Below are 22,408 nucleotides of genomic sequence, written 5' to 3'. Positions count from 1 at the left end.
TAAGTATCTGTACCAGTAAAAAGAATAATCCACTTGTACATAGCAAGCTGCACATTTTGGGTCACTTTTGAGCCTCTGAGCAAACTGTGAGATTAGTAATTTTTTATCCCAATGTTGCAGGGAGAGACCAGAGGATGACACAGGATAAGCAACTTGGTTATTTTGACGGGTCTGGTAAGTGGATGAGTTGGGAAGTAAAATCCAGGCTTCCTAAGCCTGCAGATCAGGTTTTTACCACCAATCGATTTACAACAACCATCATTTTTCCACCCCGCCACATATGTATTTATTCTTTCCATGCTCGACTTCCCTAAGAATTCATGGTCCACATAGTAAGAACTACAGGCCTTTTCAAAGGCCCTCTATTTGGGAGCGCCTTATCAGACAACTGAGAAAAGTGAGGCCCTCAGGTTTTCCAATGCCTCATCCACAGAATGTGAGTGAAGTGCAAGTTAGACCTCTCAGGTCGGCTAACCTCTGATGCAGGCCATTGGACACTGCCATGAGTGTGCCTCTACCTTGGACGGATTTGATTCTTTTTTTTTTTATCATTTCTATTGTCTTGTCTTCATTGAAAGGAAACAGCAGGAAAATAAACTGCAAATAGTTGAGATATCACCCAATAGCTGGGATAATGTGCAGGGCAACCCAGACAGTCTTGCCATCTCTTTTCCACTAAACCCGGGAAGCTACACTTCATTTATGAATTTTCCATTCTAAGAACTGTATTAACCTGGAAGATTTAAGAAATATGTTTACTATTGCACCCATTCTGCTTTCCTTTGAAAGGTAAGACTTTTCATTTCCTTTTTTTCTCTTGAGAAAAGTGGATTATGATTGCCTTTGGGGCTGGAATTTGGCCCAGCCTATGAACTCTCCCTTAATGTGTTAAACAAATTACATTCCTGCACTCCAGGCATACCAGGTCTTTTCCTTTCTGTTCATGATGAATCACAGTAACAAATGCAAGAAAAAGAACAATAGTAATATCTCTAAATACAAAAACAGAAACAACCACCAAAAATATCTTTTATGGAGTCCAGGGTATGTATGTTATCTCCTTTGATTCAACAACAGACCTCTGATTCCCATGCTCTTGGTAGTCCAATTGACAGAGGAATTCAGTGATGCTAAATGATGGATTTGGAGATACATGTATATGTATATATAATTTTTCTCTTCTTTTTTGTATTTCCCTTATAACATTTTATTTTCCTCCATCCTACTTGTATTCAGGGGTGGCAAAATGAATACACATTGCCAGGGGCAAAAGTTCTTGCCGGCTTAGTTCAGATTCTGGGGCCTCCCTCAAATGTCACTTTATCCTTCTTTTTACCTCTCAATGCCTTTATTTCCCCGTTGATTGGTTCTAGGATTATTCCCAGGAAGAGATAAGGAGTCTTCTTCCTGTGGACAAATATCATTTTGACAAGTTCACTGTTTCCTTTCAAAGGTGAGTTTCCAAATTTGCATTTGGTTCAGAGATTTGAATAGGTTAGATCTAGGGACACAAGTCAGGGAAAACCCAGTAGTGTAGCCCCTGATGGACCTTTGAAGTAGTTCCCCTGCCCTTGCACTCCTGACACATCTTTCCTTGGAAATACTCATGTGCATCAGTAACAAGAAAAAGAGAATCTCCCCTGTATGCAGCAAGCTCTATATTTTGTTTGCCTTTTGAGCGTCAGAGCAAACTGTGAGATTGGAGGTTTTCTTGCTCTGATTTTTTAAGTCAAAGAGCTGAGTGGGAATAAGGTCACATGACTTAGCCCTGTTGACAAATCTGATAAGTAGATGAATTGAGATGTGAAGTTCAGGTTTCTTGGCCATGAAGGTCAGGATAGGGCCTCTTAACAAGTTGAGGTTCTGCTGGTCAGCCATTTGTTTTTCCTCCTCTGCCATCCTTCACTTCCCTAAATATTTAAAGTCAACATATGCAAATCTATTGGCCTTTTCAGGTCCATTTGCTTGAAAGCCCCTCATTGGATCAGTGAGGGAAGTGAGACCCTCAGAGTTTTGAAAGGCCTAATCAATAGAATCTGTGTTACATATGCACATTTGCTTGGCTGACTCCAGATGCAGCCTACTAGACATGACTTTGATATGCCTCTACCTCAGTCATATTTTATTCTTCCTTGTCATTTCTGTTCTTCTGGCTCCATCAGGACAAAAAAATTGCAAGTCATTGGAATACCAGACAACTGGGACAATGTTCAGGGCCACCCCTGCAGTCAGTCTTGCCATCTCTTTTCCTCTAAGTCCCCAAAGCTTAACATCATTTCTGATCTTTTCTTCCTAGGATGGAGATACCCAGATCTGAGAATTGGTCTTCTTGTTCACAAATGTTCAACCATCCTTCTTTCCTTCTCTTCAATTCCTCTTTAGTTTGAGAAAATTGGATGATGGTTGCCTTGGGGATGGCATTTGGCCTTGCCTGTGAGGTCTGCTGTAATATGATGGATAGATTCCATTGTCCTGCTCACTCCAGGTGTTCCAGGTCTTTTCCTTTCTGTTCAGGATTAATCACAATAACAACAACAATACCAGCCCTAATAAGAATTTCAACTGCGAAATCAGAAATGAGCACAACAACTATCATATATAGTGTGTGTATGGTATCTCCTCTGACCCAGTAGCAGACCTCTGAGTCTGCTCTTTTTAGTCTAATTGATGGAGAAATTAAGTGATGCTAAGACATGGGAAGTTACTCAGTCCAGGAGGACACACTTCATATGTGGCTAAGGTAAGATTGCTCTTTCAGGCCTTCCTGGCTCCAAGTTCAAGGCTGTAAGATATTTGGCTATCTGACATCACTTTTGTTCCCATACTTCATTTCCTTTCACTATGCCACCATCTTTCGCTTACTTGGGTATTCATCTTTCCCAAGACCCCAGGTCTTGATCTGTTGACATCAAAGTGATGGAAATGGAAGTATGTTTTCCCTCTCCTTTTTGTATTTCCCTTATGCCATTTCATTTTCCTTTATTCTATAGGTATCCAACGGTGGCAAAATTAGTGGATATTTCCTAGGGCAAAAGTTCTTACAGGCTAGGATCAGATTCTGGGGCCTCCCCATGAAGTCAGATTCTCCTTCTTTTGGCCTTTCAATGCCTTAAGGTTAACCTCATTTCTCTATTGTTTGGTTCCAGGATTATTCCCAGAAACAGCTGAGCAACCTTCTCCTTGTGGACAAATTTCATTTTGACAAGCTCACTGTTTCTTTTCTTTTTTTTTTTGAAGGTTTATTTTTCTTTAATCTGATTTGACTTGGAGACACAAAACAAGAAACAAAACACCCAAAACCACATGGAGGAGGAGGAAGATGAGCCCCTTTTGGGCTCAGAACCTGAGCCTCAGCCCCCTCCGTAGGGGCAAGGGGATGAGGAGAATAGGCCAAGAACATCTGGGCACCATCCAGCTGAGGCAGGGAATAGGTCCTCCATCCTTCCCCCAGAAGGCAGGGCCCAGCTCCCCCCAGCCTAGAAATGGGGGTATCTGGACCGGAAGGAGATTCCACCAGGGATCTTTTTTGTGGGGAGGGAGTTAGGGAGAGAGAAGCTCCAGCCCAGGTACACCTGCCCTCTCCCCACCCCCACCACCAAAGCCTGGGCCCAAGCCTCTCCCTTGCAAGGAGGGGCACAGCAGCAAGAGGGGCCTCAGGCCCAGTGGAGGCACACTGTCAACAGAAAGAATAGAGAGACATTCATGATGAGGGCAAGGGGACAGAAAAGCAACAGAAGACACATGATTATCTGAATGAGGAAGGGGGGACCCCAGCTCTCCCTACAGCAAAAGGGGGGGTGAGTGTCTGGGTGGGGGGAGCCAGGAACCCCCCCCCGCCCAAACACTGAGGTCACCTGGAGGGAAGAGGAGAGAGATACACCCAAAAGCTGGATACATGAGGTACATACAGGTCCTGAGTAGGTCAGCAGCTGGGCCCCCATGCACCCTGTGGCCCTAGGGGATGTGAAGATCAGAAAGGATAGATTATGGCAGCTGAGGAGATGGGAGACTACACCCTTGTTCCTCAACCTCCAAGGACAGTGATAGGACAGGGATGGGAACAGGAGCTAGGAAGATGATCTCCAAGGGGGAGGGGCCCAATTCTCCCATGACCTCAAAAACCCAGGGGTGGGGGAGGGGCTGCCATGGCTTCCACTTCACATTCAGAGATCAGATACTGCTGTGGGCCCCTCCGGCCCCACCTGGGGGAGGAAGGGGGGCAGGTTGGGTCCTGTTAAATGGGGGGCAGCAGCTTCTCAATGAATTCCTTCACAGCTGCCATCTCCTGGGGACAGGAGCTGTGCATGACAAGCGGCATGACAAGCGGGTAGGTCTTAAACTGGACCTTGGCTGGAGGAACAACAGACTTGAGTTTCTCTGAGGTGAGAGCTCCAAAGCGCACAGGCACCATGGGGTCCAGTTCTCCATGGCACTGCAGGATAGCCATGTCCCAGGCCATGCCATTGGCTGCCTGAGGGAAGCCCTGATGCAGGGGGAGCCAGCAGCTGGGGGCCACAGTGCCAGCCAGGGGATGCGGGTAGGTGAGAGCTGTGTAGAGGGACAGGGCTCCACCTGCTCTCTGTGGCTTTCTTGATCCCAGCTTCATCTTCTGGGGCATCGGTACGTAAGCCCATCAGGTCAAACCAGGAAGGCATCGCCATCTTCATGTTCAGTCCCCATGCACCCGGGATCCGAGGTGCATGGGGACAAATGTACTTGACATAGGGAAGGTGGATGGAGGAAAGGGCATCAGCCCAGCTGTGCCCTGAATCTCCAAGTCCATGTAAAAAAATAACCTCTTTCTCTGGCTTGGATACGCACAGAGCTCCCCACCCCCCCCCCCCTCCTCACCTCTCCCCCTCCCCCATGGTTTCTCTTCAAAGGTGAATTTCCAGATTTGCATTTGTTTCAGGAATTTAAATAGGTTGGGTCTGGGGGCTTAAGTCAGGGAAAGCCAGGGAGTTTACCTCTTGATGGACCTTTGAAATAGTTCCCCTGGACTTTTGACATCTTCCCTTGAAAGTTCTCATGGGCATCTGTAATAAAAAATAAAAAGAAGAAGAAGAAGAAGAAGAAGAAGAAGAAGAACTCCATTGTGTGCAATAAGCTCTACAATTTGTGTGGCTTTTAAGCCTCAGAACAAATTGTGAGATTAGTGGTTTTCTTGCTCTGAATTTGCAGGTCAGAGAGCTGAGAGGGAGTGAGGTCACATGACTTGTCCCCATTGACATGTCTGGTAAGTGGATGAGCTGAGATGTGAAGTCAAGGCTTTCTAACTGTGGAGGCCAGGATGGGTCCCCTTAGGGATTTCAGCCTCTGCTGGTCAGCCAGTCATTCCCTCCCCCACCCCCCTTATTTGTATGCTTACCATGCTTCACTTCCCTAACAATTCAGTGTCCACATAGCTAGAGCTACAGGCCTTTCCAAAGGTCAGTCCTCTTTTGGGAAGTTCCTTATCAGACAAGTGAGTAGAGTGAGGCCCTCAGGCCTGGCCAAGGCCTAATTGAATGAATGTGAGGGACATAGGCATTGGACCCTCTGTTTGGCAGAGCCCACCTAGAGGCCACAGGGCAGAGCCATTCTTTCGTGTTAGTCACATTTCATTTTTCCTTGTAATTTCTGTTCTCCTGGCTCCATCGAATGAAGTCAGCAGGACAATAAATCACGCGTAGTTGGGACGCTATACAGCTCGAAAATGTGCAGGGCCACCCATGTAGTCAGTCTTGTCATCTCTTTTCCTCTAAGTCCCCCAGGCTTCACCTCGTTTCAGCTTTTCTCATTCCTGGGATGGAGATACCCTGGAAGATTTGGGAAGTAGCCCTCTGGTTCACAGATGTCCTCATACAACCATTCCTCTTCCCTTCTAAATGTAAGTCTTTTCAATTCCTCTTTCTTTTGGGAAAAATAGATGATGGTTGCCCTTGGGAGTGGCATTTGACCTTGCCTGCAAGGTCTGTCATAATGTGATGGACAGATTCCATTCTTCTGCTCACTCCAGATGTGCCAAGTCTTTTCCTTTCTGTTCAGGATTAATCAGAATAACAACAGCAACAAAAACATCCATAACAGTAATTCCACCCACAAAGTCAGAAAGGAGCTCAACAAATATCACTGAGGGGGTACAATGTGTGTATGTTATCTCCTTTGACATAACAACAGACCTCTAATTCTGATGCTCTTTGTATTCCAATTGACAGAGGAATTAAGTGATCCTAAAACATGGGGAGCCATTGAAGAAGGCATTCAGGCCAAGACGACACACTTCATAAGTTGCTGAGGTGAAATTTCTAGTGGGGTATTCCTGTCTCTAAGTCCAAGGCACCAATACATATGGCTATGTGCCATCATTCCTGTGCATGTACTTGATTTCCTTTCACCATGCCATCATCCTTGGATTGCCTGGGTTTTCATCTTTCCCTTGTTGAGGGCCCAAGGTGTATTGGGAACAAATCCCACTGGGTAAAAAGTGTCTAAGGCCTGAAAGGGACCACCTTGATCTGTTGAAGCCAAAGTGACTGATGTGGGCATATGTTTTTTCCCCTCCTGTTTGTATTTGCCTTATGCCATTTCATTTTCCTTCATCCTACCTTATACTGGCCGCACGCCGACCTTCTGCCGGCTGTACGCCGGTACCCGCTTCTCCTATAAGAATCACACTACCAGTCTTACTCACACTCGAGTCTTCGGTCCTCTGCCGGATAACCACACAGAAACGAGCCATCGGGAGGCGCCAACACCAGAGCTTTATTCAGAGGCCAACACAGCAAGCCATCATAGCAAGCCCAAGCAGCAAGGCCAGAGCAACAGGGCAGGAACCAGGAGAGAGCGCGCGCGTGTTCTGACCACGCTTGTTCCTAAAAACCTACCTAGCCCCTCCTCCCCAGCCCGCTTACTAGCCAATGATTGTAGGGTCAGATACCAGAAGGGGCTGTCTGAGTTTAGCACACCAAGGGGGTGGGAGTGACGTAGGAGGCTAGGACCGGATGCGGGGAGGAGGCATCTAGGATTGGCACATAGACAAGAGTACCTGACCTAGGAAGTCAGACTCAGGAGGGGTCTGGGGTCAGTGCTGCACAAAGGGACCCAGGAAGTCAGGAAGGTCACAAGAGGCATCTGGGGATGACGTTGCATATAGGGAGGGGACTAAGCAAAGGGAACTCAGTCCTCTGCCGTCCCACTCCCACGTGGCACCGTCCCTTGCCTCAGGAGCTCAAGCTCCGGCTACTTCCTTGTACCCAGCTTATCTCACAAAGCACTGCCCATTGTCTCAGGGCTTCTCGTATCCAGCCCATCCCAGTTCACCACGACTCTGCCTACCACAGCCCCTGCCTCGACTTCCAAAATACCCAGATCCTACCCTACCCTTGCCACAGCGCCCAACCTGGTAGCTGCCAACATCAGACAGTCCCTCACACTACCTGTTTTCAAGTGTGGCCAAAAAAAAAATACACATTGCCAGTGGCAAAAGTTCTTGCAGGCTCCGTTCAAATTCTGGGGCCTCTCCACAAAATCAGTTTCTCCTTTTTGCCTCTCAGTGCCTTAAAGTTAACCTTATTTCTCTGTTAATTTGGTTCTAGGATTATTCCCAGGAAAAGCTGAGCAGTCTTTCTCTTGTGTACAAATTTCATTTTGTCAGGATGTTTCTTTTCAAAGGTGAGTTTACAGATTTGCATTTGTTTCAGAAATTTTAGTAGGTTCGTTCTGGGGGCCTAAATCAGGGAAAGTCAGAGAGTTCACTTCTTGATGGACCTTTGAAATAGTTCCCCTGAATTCCTGACACATCCTTCCTTGGAAGTGCTCACACTCTTTGGTAATAAGAAAAAGAAGCCTTCACTCTTAACAGCAAGGTTTTCATTTTCTGTTACTTTTGAGCTTCAGAACAAATTATGAGATTAGTGGTTTTCTTGCTCTGGTTTTGCAGGTCAGAGAGCTGAGGAGGAGTGAGGTCACATGACTTGGTCCTCTTGATGTGACTGATAAGTAGATGAGTTGAGATGTGAAGTCCGGGCTAACTCTTTTCCTCTTAGTCCCAGTCAGTCTTGCCATATCTTTTCCTTTAACTTCCACTGGCATCACATCCTTCTTCACTTCTTATTCCTAGGATTGAAATATCCTGGAAGATGTGAGAAGTCACCCTCTTGTTTACAAATTTCCTCATGTAACCATCCTTATTCCTTTTGAAAGGTAAGTCTCTTCAATTCCTTTTTCTTTTGGGAGAAATTGATGAAGGTTGCCATTGAGGGTAGCACTTGGCTTTGTCTAAGAGTTCTGCCACAATATAATGGACAGATTCCATTCTTGTACTCCAGGCCTACCAGAACTTTTCCTTTCTGTTCAAGATTAATCACAAGAACAGCAGCCACAAAAACCATAATAATATCTTCAGCTACAAAAACAGAAACAATTACAACAAATATCATTTATGGAGTACAATATAAATATATCTCCCTTGACCCAGCAACAGACTTCTGATTTTGATGCACTTTGTACTTTATTTGGTAGAAGAATTAAGTGATGCTAAGACATGAAATGGGACTTTGCCAGGACAACACATCTTTTAAGTGGCTTAGGTGGGCTTCCTGGTTTAAGACTTTTTGTTGTCAACCATCAATTTTCCTCCTGTAGTTCATTTCATTCTTGTTTTTTTCTTTTTTTTCATTTCTTATTTAATTTAGACATTTTGATGGAAGTTTGAGTTCTGAATTCTCTTTTCCCCCATCCATGGTGATCACAGAAATGATACCAATTATACATGTGAAAATCATGCAAACCATATTTCTATATTAGCCATGTTGCAAAATTAAAGCAAGAAAAATATAGTAAAATATTATGATTCAATCTGTATTCAAATTCCATCAGTTCTGTCTCTGGAGGTGGATAGCATTTTTCATCATGAATCCTTTAGAATTGTCTTAGATTACGGTATTGCTGAGAAGAGCTAAGTCATTCACAGTCAATCATCATACAATATTGCTGTTACTGGGTACAATGTTCTCCTGGTTTTGCTCACATCACTTTGCATCAGTTGATATAAGTCTTTCAAGTTTTTTCTGAAAGCATCCTATTTTAGGTTTCTTATGGCACAGTTGGATTCCATTACAATCATGTATCACAACTTGTTCAGCCTTCCCCAGTTGATAGACATCTGCTTAATTTCCAATTGTTTGCACCATAGAAAGAGCTACTCTAAATATTTCTGTACAAATAGTACCTTTCCCCCTTTTAAAAAAATCTCTTTGGGATACAGACCTAGTGGTGGTATTCTTGTGTCAAAGGGTTTACACAGTTTTATAGACCTTTGGGCATAGTTCCAAATCACTCTCCAGAATGGTTGGATCAGTTCATAACTCCACCAACACTGCTTAAGTGTTCTTATCTTCCCACATCCCTTCCAACATTTTTCATGTTCTTTTTCTGTCATATTAGCCAATCTGACAGATGTGAAGTGGTACTTCAGAGTTGTTTTAGTTTGCATTTCCTTAATCATTAGTTATTTTAGAGCATTTTTTCATTATGACTATAGTTCAGCTTGTCAACCACTATTGGGGGAGGCATCAGCCAGTCGACAGCTTTCATGTTTCCTGCTATCCTTGGGTACTAGGTCACCTGCTACCTGTTGGCTAGCACCTGCTGGCAAGTGGGGGGCAGCTGAGATGCAATGTCTGAGCCCATTTTGCTGATGGGAACTTATTTGAATTGTTTTTATCTCATCATGAAAGTTATCAATAAAAGCTAACTCCATCTCTAGGAATCAGCCTGTCAAAGTGTTGCTACCTTGATGTACTTTTAATAAACTCCTTTTAATTGTATTTTTCCTCACTTTTACCTCATTAACAGGGGGAAAGCCAGAAAAAAAAAGAATTTTCCTTTTAACAGATGGAACACCACCAGGAGCTTTGGGGGGCTTTTACCCCTGGTTATCACTGTGGGTGGACCTGCTGCACCCCCATTCCCCAGCCTGCAATCAGGCATTGCCTGATAGTGGGCCCACCCTAACAGTTAAGTGAAGTAGCAGAGAATTTAGTTCCCCAAAACTCAGGACAGAAAAAGAAGAAATATATTCCCAAATCCAAATTTGTTTTTTTTTTCCTGCGTGCAGGAAGAAGAGAAGGAAGAAGGAAAAGCAAAAGGATCACCAGGAAGAGGCAGGTAGGTAAAAGGCCTTGCCTGCATTTGCATGGGTATACCAGTATTCATAAAGGGAATGAGAGGAGTAAGCTTTCAGGGTATTCCAGGGTAGACAAGTTGTAATTGCTTGGGGAACATCTTGCCAGATAGGTCCACAACTGAGCAGTGAGGATAGTTAGGGATTGGGGGAATTATGGGGAAAAGAAGAAAAAAAACATAGTTTGGCCAGATAAAGGATGGGATCTTAGGTATTGAACTCAGTCAGATGGGCATTCTAAATGTGATTAGAAGATCTATAGGCTAGGCAAACCAGGGAGTTTCAGTGCTTTTGAAAGAGGCCAGCAATTGGCCAGTGTTTTTCTGGGGGTTTAAATAAATTTTCATATATTCACTGTCTTTCTGAAATTCCAGAATGTAATTATTTTCTTAGTTTCCAATGATTGATTTTTATATCAGAATGAGTTTAAACTGGAGGAAAAGAAGAAAAAAAATGAAGGAAAGCTTGTTGAGTAAATTTTTAAAGGCCTAGTAAAGTTTTTATTATTGCAACACCATGAGAGAAATAATAACAACTTTCTATTAATTAATGAAACTTGCTATTTGAAGTAAAATCCTATGGGACTATAATCTGATATTATCTTAAGTTTGAATTTCAGGTATAATTGTCTCCATTGTCATGAGGCCAATAGTTTACCATTCTTTAAGGTGGATGCCATGTACTGCCCAAAGGGAATGCAGTCTGGGAACCACTGTAAGTGGATATTTGGGCTTGGGAAAGATTGAAGGAATGACCTTGGCATGCCCTAAGGAAGGATCCTCTTGATTTATTTTCCCCATGGTGTTGTTCCCTTTCTAAACAGGCATGTTTCCCACCTGGCTAATCCTGAGCCTAACTGGCTATGATATCCTATGAATGAGATGGGACCTTGTTGTATTGAGAGAAATGATTATTTCTCTCATATTAATAGCCAATTATTAAAATTGGGGAGACCCCAGCTTTCTTCCCCTGTCCTACTTCTTGTCCAATCTCTCAAGGACAGGGCTGATGGAAGATAGGATTAACATTCTTCTCTTTCTGGCTATTGCTACTCCACCCAACTATCTCAGGCTTAGGTGGGGGATGTAGATTCTTTGTCATGATTGTCTAAGGCTGGGGGTGGTCTAGGTATAGGGATAGTCTGTATAAGGATAGTCTCTCTGTCCAGCAGTGAAATGATGTCACTCTGCTCCTCATTGGAGTGAGCCCACTTCTCTTTGTAAAGTTTCCCTCTCATTAATTGTTAACCAGTCAGATCAATCAATTGATTATTACCCTCAGGAATACCCCTCTTCCAAGGACATATAAGCTGTGAGTCTACTGCCATGATTGTCTTTGGCATTCAAGAGTGCCACTCACCTTTTATGAAAATGCTGGCATTATTTTAAAAATGACTAATTACCCAGAAATTAGGTCTCTCGAACTTTTTAAACATCATAGTATAATTGGCTGTTCTTAAAACTTAATTATGTCCAATTTGAAATCAAATAGAGCTAAGGATGCTTTATACTGGTATACCTTTGGTGAGTTATTCTGTGCCCCTAGGCTTAGGCCTAGAGGACCAATTCTGATACTGTTATAACTCTTTCCCTCCTTCATCTTGTCATAGCAAATCTCTATTATCAGGGCAGGCAAACAATGGAAGTTTGTCATTGCATACTAAAACTATTAATTATTTGGTGAATACTAAAATATCTGATTGATTATAATCAGCTGCAAGTGGGAAAGATCTTATTGTTTTTTATCTGAATTTGTAGTCATTCCATATCCTAAGCAACTATGTAAATAGTTACTTGAACGTGTCATCCACCTACTAATACTTATATATTTATATATGAGATTAAGTCTCAGAAGTATCTCATTCTTTCAGAATCCTATGGCAATAATTAGATGAAGATAAAGAAGCTTGTGAAATGAAGATGAATCTATTACTTTGTGAGGTTCAAGCAAGAAACCTCTTCTTTTTGTGGTTTAAGGAATAGAATTTCAGTGTAATCAATTATCTTAGTAGAGAATAATTTATGAAATATTTTGTATTAGTTATCTCAGTAGGAAATCTAATTTTCCTTAGGTTTGTTTGTTATTTATTTAAACCTGCAATGTTTTATTTAAAAAAATTAACAACTTCAGAATAGTTCCAAATGTAATACATTTTCCAAAAAATACCAAAAAGTACAGTGTAAAGCACCTTTCTTTTCATGATGTATTGCATCAATGTTTTGCATTGATCTTGATGCAAAAAGAATTTTACATTGCATGCTGGAATATAGAAATTGTATACACTGAAATAAGACAACTGACACCAATTAGCTGCTTAAACTCCAACAGAGAGATTTTCCCATCTTAACAAAACTGACCATTTTCTGTGTTTGTTAAAAGTCAAAACTTAGTTGTAGCAAATGCAAATTTGTATTTCTAAAAAGAAAACTTTAGGTTGAACAACGTTATAGAATCATTAAGACAAAAAATTTGAGGAACCAAAACTAGTCCTTTCACTTGATGGACTTAATGTCAATATCTAAGAAGGGATTTCAAAATAAAACATCACCTACATTACTTTTGTAGAATCATTTCCAAGAGTAATGCAATACAAAAATAAAAATAATTTTTACTCCCCTTTTAATCTTTTCCTCAAAGGATTTTGATAGTGAACTTGTACTCAGGTTTTGATTATTCTTTTTTTGAAATTATCAATGAAGCTGGACCACCCTCAGTTTAAATTCTATTATTCTTGGATTGACTATCAGCTTTGTATCTATGAAAATGATTTAAGGGACAGCTAGGTGGCACAGTGGATAGAGCACTAGTCCTGAAGTCAGGAAGACCTGAGTTCAAATCTTGCCTCAGACCAAATACTTGACACTTACTAGCTGTGTGACCCTAGGCAAGTCACTTAACCCCAATTGCATAAAAAAAAAAGAAAGAAAGAAAAAAAAAGAAAATGATTTAAAATAGGTCCCCAGTCTCCATTAGAAGCATAAATATCCTAAGATTAATTTTGATTTACTTTTGGATTCTGAGGCTGACTCCCTGTAATTCTTTATCAGTACAAACCAGGAAGTTACTCTCATTCAGACATGACTTCTTTGGTATGTGCACATAAATGGCATTGAGAGCTTTCTATCACCAACTTCTGAAGAGGCCAAGGAAAAAATCCAGAAAGGGCAAGAAATGGGGGGAGGATAAACCAAGAAGATGGGATGGGGGGAAATTTTTCTTTTTATAGGAAAATAAAGTCAGCACTCTTAATGTGATCTAAAATTCCTGTCATCCATTTTTAAAAATGACATGGCACATCAAAAAAGTCAGGTCTAGAAATGACAAGACCTTAGGTTTGTTATTTAATCTGGGATTAAAACCTATGTGAAGGGCATGTCCTAGAGTGCATACAAACTACTCAAGAATTCTCTTTAAGGGACAGCTAGGTGGTGCAGTAAATAGAGCACTGACCTTGGAGTCAGGAGGACCTGAGTTCAAATTGGGCCTCAGACACATAACAGTTGCTAGCTGTGTGACTCTGGGCAAGTCACTTAACCCCAATTGCCTCACCAAAAAACAAAGAATTATCTTTAAAATGTCTCCTTTGCTTAAAGGGATTCTAAGAGCAGTAATCTATGTTTGTGTAATATCAGAGTAATAAAGTGACCTTTCTTTTAAGATAGTCAACAACATCCATCGAAATTCAAGAGCAAAAATTATACATAGTGGATAAATTTTAGCAACCTTTCAAAAAAAATTATGTGTAAACTGAGGATGTCCATTGTCATCCTTACTGTTTAACATAGTGCTAGAAAAGCTAGCTGTTGCAACAAGACAACAAGGAAAAAATAGGAGAGAATGAACATAGGCAAAGAGGAAAGAAAAGAAGCACTTTTGTAGATGATATGATTATTTACTTAAACATGGTTAACAACTGAATATATTTTATATTTACACATCCAGTCCCAAGTCTTTTGTTGTTTATTACATTTGGACTTAAATAAGTATCTTTTAAGCAAATTCATTTGTGTACATCTGAGACTCAAGATGAAATGTGATGATTAGCTGAATGTTGAAGTGGATTACAAGGAGAATTGATGTTATTTAATATTGATGATCATTATTTTATTACTTTTGTTGTCTGTTTCATGGTTTATGTATACTGAGTTTTCTTGGTGACCTTGCATATATGTAAATCTCCCCTCTAAAATTAGTACATAGTGAGCCTTCTAAATGGCTTGATGTATAACCTGCCTTAGTTTGCATATAGAGCTTACTTAGCAAGGTTTTTCACCTTGAGGGATACATGAGGTTATGACTCTGTACTTAAGTTTATTTGGCTTTATGATGATGGAAATATGGGATTATGGTTTGTGATCCTCATGGCTACAGTACACATATTTCTTATTGTAAACTTAAGTCCCCTAGCCTATAGCTACTGATGCTTGCTCAGATTGATATGGCATGAACAGCATAGATTAGGATAATGCAGTTAAGGATAAAGGAGTGAGATGGAACCAGTTGTGTTATTGCACCATATATATGGTTAGCACCAAATGGGGGAATTATAGGGAGTTATGCTGACTCAGTGATCCATTATTCCCAATCCTGCTTGTCAATCACTGTTGGGGGAGGCATCACCCCAACAGTTGCAGCTTTTGTATTATTACCTGCTATCCCTCACATATCAGGTCACCTACTACCTATTACCCTGTGTGGACCAGCAGTTGGGGAGGAGCTGAGATGCAATGTCCCATCCCCTTTTACTAATGTGGACCTATCTGAAATGTCTTTATCTTGTTATGAAAGTTATCAATAAGAGCTGGCTCCATCTTGAATCCCTGGCTGATGTCTTAATGATCAGCTAGTCAACATGTTACTCCCTACATGAACCTTTTTTTTTTTTTTTGGTGAGGCGATCAGGGTTAAGTGATTTGCCCAGGGTCACACAGCTAGTAAGTGTTAAGTGTCTGAGGCTGGATTTGAACTCAGGTCCTCCTGACTCCAAGGCTCTACATGCACTTTTAATACACTCCTTTTAATTCTCTTTTTCTTGAGTTTTATCTAGGTTAATCAGGGCAAAAACCTGAACAAAGAATTTTCCTTTGTATAGGACACCGTCTTCTCTGTCACCTGCAGGAGTTGGTATTATTCTGAGAGTGAGGCAAATTGGAAAAGGAGAATCCCCAGGGCAGTCTCTACAAGGAAGTAGCGGAAACTGCCTTGAGGGGAAGAGCCCAGATTGCATACCTCAAAAATTTTAGTGTTATGAGAAATACAGAAAATAGAGAGAGACTAGATAATCATAAGGTTCATGAACCACAGAATGGAGGGTTAGAATAGAGCAGGCCTGCAGGGCCGTGGCCCACACAAGGACTTCAGGTGGCCCACAAAAAAATATAGAGGATGTAACTACAGATCAGGTCATCCACAAGCTCTGAAGCTGTTCTCTGACAGAGCTAATAGGGCTCACTGGCCCTTTAAGAAGAAGTGATTAAGAGACCTAATACCCTTGTACAGGCTGGAATAGAGAGAGAATGATTAAGAGAGTGAGAGAAATCCTCTCTGGAAAGGGGAGCAAAAAATGAAATTAAAAAAAAAAACTAATGAACAGGACAAGTTGAAGGGGAAGAAAGGTAAGTTAAATTGACTTGAGTAAGAAGGAAAGAGGGGAAGAATTAAGTAATTAGATAAAAGCAGGAAAAATGGTATGTCCGGTTCTATTGCCGGACCCCGAGCGAGCTCCTCTCGGTGGGTTCCGCTTCGGACGTCTCCGGATTCCCTCCCCGGGGGATGGCGGGCAGGGACTCAGTCAGACACTGCTTCGGGAGGCATATGTTTTATTAATTGCGGAGGAATCCCCCGAGCAAGCTGGGGCGTTGGTCTATATAGGGTCTGTCTTCCGGGTGGCCACCCCAATCCGCCCCGAGGGCGAAACCTGCCACCTGTATGGAGCAAAGAGTCTCGCCCAATCCCATCCTTACACGTACCCCGTGTAGGGAGCCGTGTCTTTCTGGGATTGGGGGCTCTCACTCCCAGGGAGGTTCCTATCCGCTCAGGCGTCTAGGGCCGACCGCCCCTAACAACTCCCCCTTTTTGTTTACGCAGGAATATATCCGCTTTTACTTGCTCTAAGACCATACGCCAAAGCCGTACCACGTAAGATAGCAAGCAGGGGAGGCATATACACATGACCAAGAGAAAGAAAACCATGCTTCCCATACTCAGTACATAATTAAGCCAATTAGACAATTCAAGCTGGTTAAACCACTCGGGGAGAATGCCATGGTCCTTTTGTATCTGCTGCTTATATTGGTCTGTCTCATTCTTTATCTGTAGTACTATATCTTCTAGGCGTCTGAGATAGTCAGACATATTGCTATGCTCATTCAAGGTCCGGATTGCCTCATCCAGCTCCCTGGATGCGTTGTGCACGGCGGCCGTCATGCACATTGGCCTGGGTAGTACATGATGGCAAGGGAGGCCCTCTAGCACGGAGTTAACCTGTATGAGGGTGGCTAAGGCTTGCACAGCCAATGTAAGGGCCGACAATTCTATGGTCACCAATTTATTAATGTCTTGTTGGGCAATCCAGGCCTTGGTTGTGAGCTGCATAAAATCCCTAAGATTATCTTCGACTAGGCCTACTTGCTCGTAGAGGGTGCTAATCTCCACTTGTTCTATCAGACTGGCCACTAGCCCAATGAAGTCCACAGCAGTCACTTCAAAGCCCCTCTTACCCCGGTTCAGGACAGCCCGAAAGAAATCCGAGTCGGCAAAAGGCTTGTCCGTTCCTACCGGCAAGAAGGTCAAAGGGGGTGTCGTGAGCACGAACACCCGGGTCTCATTAGTTATGTTGATGGACATGAGTGTGTTGGTGAGCTTCCCCCCATTTGGGCAAGTCACGTTAAGCCCAAGGGAGGTGTTAGTTATGGTGGCATTCTCACAGAGGAGGAACATGTCCATATTTCGGACAGTTTGTGTATGAATTGTGAAGTTGTTGCAGTGTCCCTTGTGAAGGTGTTCGGTGCATGTGTATCCTTCTTTAAAGAGGCGGTCAAACCATGCTCGGTTGATCATGGCATTATCCGCTAAAGGGGCGGAATTGTCCGTCATGTGGATGACCTCTCCGAAAGCAGCGGCGGCCTTCCACAGGTGGAGTTGCGTCTGCAGGGTGGCGTTATGCAGCACGTGTGGTACTGGGGCAGGAAAGTAGGGTCCGGGGAATCCATCCATGAAGTACACCTCAGTTTTCGATGTTGTGTTAAACTCGGGTCCCCACACCAGATGCCCTGTAGAACATACTTGCATAACATCAAACATGTTAGGAGTGGGATGACAAGGGGGTAATGGGGAGGATGGAGGGTCACTGTTCTCAAAGAGTGAGCCGGTGGCATTAAGCCAGTCCTTCCTGTTACATGGGACATCCGGCCTGGACTTATTGGACCCAGAGCAATTGCTCCCAGCAGCCTGCAGCAAGCGCTGGAAGGCTGCCGATCTATTCTTAGCTGCAATGGCCCACATATGTAAGAAATCCCCCTGACCAAGGTTGGAGTGGGGCCCGTGTGGCGTCTCTCTGATGGTCATGTTCTGTACCTGGGCACACCACGGGTCGGAGACAGCCTTGGTCAGGCATATGGGGAGATGCTTTGATTCCCAGGTAACTGTCTTATTAAGTACCCTGGCGACCACTGGGCCAAGGCTGCTATGGCCGCCCAGGACCAGGGAGCCTGATCCCGCCAACCTCAGGGGCGCCAGGTCACCCACCCATGTCGCTGGTGCCGCATGGGGAAACCCTGGGATGACTGTCCAATACACATAGGGTGGTGTGGAGTTGGTGGTTCGGAGTAGGGGAATATGGGCCCCGGACGTTACCTGGAGGCTGCCAAGCAGCCCCAGGAGCAACATCAACTTATCCATTCTCCTTTTCTTTTCCGTGCGGTTCTTCCGACGCCTCCTCTTTTGACGGTGTCTCCTTCTTCGTCGGTTCGTCGGTGCACAATCTTGTGTTTTTCGTAGGTAGCCACTGGGGACCACGATCTGTTTGGATACAAATAAACCCCTTTCCCCTTATTAGGACCCTATTTGGGCCATGCCACCGGCCTTCAGGGTCTTTCCACCAGACTGTGACCCATTCCTTTGCACCTGGTGTCTCCAGCGGAAGCGCTGGTGGACTTTCTGAGGACACGAGCAATTGTTTCATGGCAGGGGTAATGTGGTCTTCTCCTTCAATTAAAAAGTTCCTCGTAAACACTGCTTGAGCCAGTTGGGCGGCAGTGAGCCTCCCTGGCACTCCCCCTTTTTGTTTAATAAGGGTGCGTTTGAGGGACCCATTGGCCCGTTCTACGATGGCTTGCCCAGTCGGGTTGTAAGGAAGGCCCGCAATGTGCCAAATGCCAAAGCGAAGGCAAAATAATCGGAAAGCGGAGGAAGCATATGCAGGGCCATTGTCGGTTTTTATAACCTGCGGGAGGCCCTGACTGGCAAAACAGTGAAGGCAGTGAGCGATCACATGCCGGGCTGCCTCCCCAGGTTGGAGGGACACCATTATTAATCCCGAGAAGGTGTCAACACAAACATGTATGAGGGAAGAGTGGAAATGGGTTACATCCATCTGCCAAATCTGATTGGGTGCGAGGCCCCGGGGGTTGCTGGGAGCCTGGCTGGGGGGGGGGGCCGGAAGGGGACACAGGCGCGGCATTGCTGTACTATGCGGCGTGCTTCTTCCCTGGTGATGCCATAAAGGCGAACTAGCATTTTTGCAGGTAAATGGAAAACATGATGGGCTTGTTGAGGGTCCACCTGCATAAGGAATAATGGATTAGCTTGGAGGGCAGAATCCGCGATATCATTACCAGAGAAAATGGGGCCACTGGCGGACTGATGAGACCGAACGTGGAGTACATAAAGAGGGTGTACACGGCATAATAGCAAGGCCTGAATATCCTGAAACAACTCCCTAATTGCGGAGGTGGAAACAGACAGATCTGCAAGAGCTAGGTGTTGTAATGCAAAGTAGCAATAATAACTATCAGTAACCAAGTTAAAGGGTTCTTGGGCACAGAGAGCGAGCACCACCCGTACCGCAAAGAGTTCATTTTTCTGTGCAGAGGTGTAGGGGGTGTGGAGAACTTTGAGAAGGCGCTTATCGGGGATATAAATGGAAGCCTTATTCTTCTTTGTTGCATCAGTGAAGACATTGCACCCCAGAACGGGGTTTTGCATCACCGGGTTGGAAGGGTAGCGGAGGGGCAGCTGGACCCACCCCCTCATAGATGGGGGTAAGGTGCCCTGCGTAACCGGTAGTGAGGTGAGTAAGACAGCCCAAGGTTCGCTGTCCTGGGCGAGTTGTTGTAGCGCAGGCAGGGGCTGGGTGAGGAGCAGTTGTGGTTCTTGGCCACTAAGCACCCGTGCCAGGGAGGAGGCTTTGAGTAAGAGGAGGCCATCCGCCTCAAGGCGACTGGGTAGGCTCCCTTTTGGGCGGTCCGCATGGACCCACTGAAGTGGTCCCGTGACCTGGAATATAACGGCAGCCCTCCCCAAGGTATGGTGGTGTACCAAGGTGACATACAAGGGCAGTGTGACATCTACCCTCCTGACAGTGGCTTCCTTCACTATCTCTTGAATGTGGCGCATGGCCTCTAGGGCTTCGGGGGACCACGTGCGTGGGGAGGTGAGCTGGGAGGCCCCTTTGAGGATATTATATAACGGTCTCATGAGGTTATTGGTAATGGGGGCAGTGTTCCTGAGCCATTGAATGGCGCCAATTAGCCTTTGAAAGTCATTAAGGGTACGTACCTGGGAGGTGTCAATGTTTGGGAGCTTGCTCACCCTGTCCTCCCAGACCTCGTACCCTAAATAGTGATATGGGGGCCCAGTTTGTATCTTCTCCGGAGCAACCTTCAAACCTTGTTTGGCCAGGGCAGCAGTAAGTTGGCCCAGCAACTCTGACACCTCGGGTTTGGTAGGTGCGGCCACTAGGATATCATCCATGTAGTGGATGATCAAAGCCCCTTTGTGTCTCTTCCGGACTGGTGCCAGTATGCGCGCTACGAATATCTGGCACAGGGTGGGACTGTTGGCCATTCCTTGTGGAAGGACTTTGAATTGATATCTCTTGTGGGGTTCCTGATAATTTATGGAAGGAACACTAAAGGCGAAATGCTCACAATCATTGGGGTGCAAGGGGATGCTATAGAAGCAGTCTTTAATATCAATGACTACTAAGGGCCACCCCTTAGGCACTGCGGCTGGGGTTGGTAGTCCGGGTTGGGTGGCCCCCATGGGCTCTAAGACTGCATTTACCCTCCTCAGATCCATGAGCATTCTCCATTTCCCTGACTTCTTTTGAATGACAAAGATTGGTGAGTTCCAAGAGCTAGTGGAGGGCTCAATGTGTTGGGCTTTAAGTAGATCACTTACTATTTCTTCTAAGGCCTGTAATTTGTTCTTGGTAAGGGGCCACTGATCCACCCAAACGGGTTCAGTAGTGCGCCATGTTAGGGCGATGGGTGTCGGCCCACCAGCGGCCCTCAGGGGTTTTCCGGAGCGTCGGTGGTAATGGTGACACCCATGGCGGACAACACATCTCTTCCCCATAATGATGTGGGGATGGGGAGGCACAGGGGGCGGAATCTCCCTGACTGTCCCTCGTGACTCCATTTCAGGAATCTACGGGACTTTTTGGCTCGGGTTCCCCCCGAAACCCCTGTGAGGTTAAGTTCCTCCTCTGAAAGTTCCCAATTCCTGTCCCAATCTTCCATCGCTACGACTGAGACGTCCGCCCCGGTATCTACGAGCCCTCTTATTCTCTTTCCTTCCACCTCCACCACTATGGTGGGTCTGCCTGTAGTTATCGCTTGGGTCCAAGCTACAAAAGTGTTTCGGTATTGCGGTTCCTGCCAATTCTTATCAAGCCAGGGGAGTGAGATGGCGGTGGCAATGGGCTCTCCTTCTTTTAGGGGAATCGGGAATGCATGGGGGTTGGTAAGGGTTATAGTGGTCTGACGGGGGCTCAGCACCTGAGTATGTACAATAATTTGTGGCGCTTGGGCGGTGCCTATGATTAGACGTGGCCAATCTCTAGGGGGTACTTCAGCCGATGTAGTGGTCCATGGTTCCAACTCCTTCCCTTCTCTCAAAGTCAGAACCGCCGAGGGATTTAAGAAGTGGTTCTCGGAGCCGGTCCCTCGGTTTTCCGGCTCCAGTTGCCGTTTCCCGGCCCTTGCCTGGTCCCCTTGACTAGTCCCTTAATCCTACAGTGCTTCGCTATGTGTCCCGGGCGTCCGCAAACAAAGCACTTTATACAACATTTGTCTTTGCTATGGCACTCAGATTGAAAGTGCCCGGACTTTCCACAGCTGTAGCATTTTCCCTGCCGCTCTCCTTTTCCCCCTTTCTCCCTGGCTAACATCACCTCTGTTAAAGTCTGAATTGACGTTTGTAATGAGTCTTGAGGGGGGCCCTCATCCAGAGCCTTGTCAATTATTTCTTCCAGTGAGGGGTCAGCTGGTAGGGTCGCCAGGATGCCCTTAGAGTGGGTGAGCCCTCCCTTAACTAGCTGGATGATCAATTGTTGGGTGGCGGGCCCACCGCCAAACTTCCCCTCTGCCGTGGTCTGCACCCTGCTTATAAATTGTAAGGCGGTTTCCTGGGCCCTCTGTTTTAGTTGTTGGAGGGGGAGAGCGGTACCCTTGGCCAGTTTTCCGAGGGCGCCGAGGCCACAGCGTTGTACTCCCGCTATCACCTCCTCTGGCAACCGCAATTGTGCGTCTATAGCTGTGTACTCCCCAAACCCTGTCAGTTGATTAATGGTTTCATCAATGTTATCTGGGGCTAGCCGTTTTGCCTCAAGTTTGGCCTCACGGCGCCAGTAGGCAGCCCAGGCTGTGAAAAGAGCCGGATCTAGTATAGCCTGCATGGTTTCCTCCCAGTCACCTGGGAGCCACGCTGCTACTGTTACTGAGGAGGCGAGTAGTCGTTTGACATAGGCTGAGCCCACGCCATGAGACTTTACAGCCTCCCTAAGGTCCTTTATAAATTTGTAAGGCAGAGGTCGACGTACTCGGACTGTCTGACCATTCTCCACTTGTACAAACACGGGGAAGGCGGAGGGAGCTTGTGTTAACAGATCTAAGTCCTCCTCATCTACTGCCTCACCTCGCTCCAAAGCGGTATGAATGGCCTGATGGAGCCGAGATCGATGAGGGCCTGAGGGGGCCCCCGGTACTGGTGGTGTCTTAGCCTGAGAGCCACAGCAGCTGC

General features: G+C 45.1%; 1 pseudogene; it reads right to left on the bottom strand.

Moving 5' to 3' along the window:
- Nucleotides 1–4,234: 4,234 nt before the first annotated feature.
- Nucleotides 4,235–9,972, bottom strand: LOC114032226 (annotated as a pseudogene).
- Nucleotides 9,973–22,408: the final 12,436 nt, after the last annotated feature.

The sequence above is a fragment of the Vombatus ursinus genome, unplaced genomic scaffold, assembly GCF_900497805.2.
Source record: "Vombatus ursinus unplaced genomic scaffold, bare-nosed wombat genome assembly UNPS02015410.1, whole genome shotgun sequence".
Taxonomy (NCBI): domain Eukaryota; kingdom Metazoa; phylum Chordata; class Mammalia; order Diprotodontia; family Vombatidae; genus Vombatus; species Vombatus ursinus.
The sequence above is the reverse complement of the archived record's forward strand: the minus strand, read 5'-3'. Positions and strand labels throughout refer to the sequence as shown.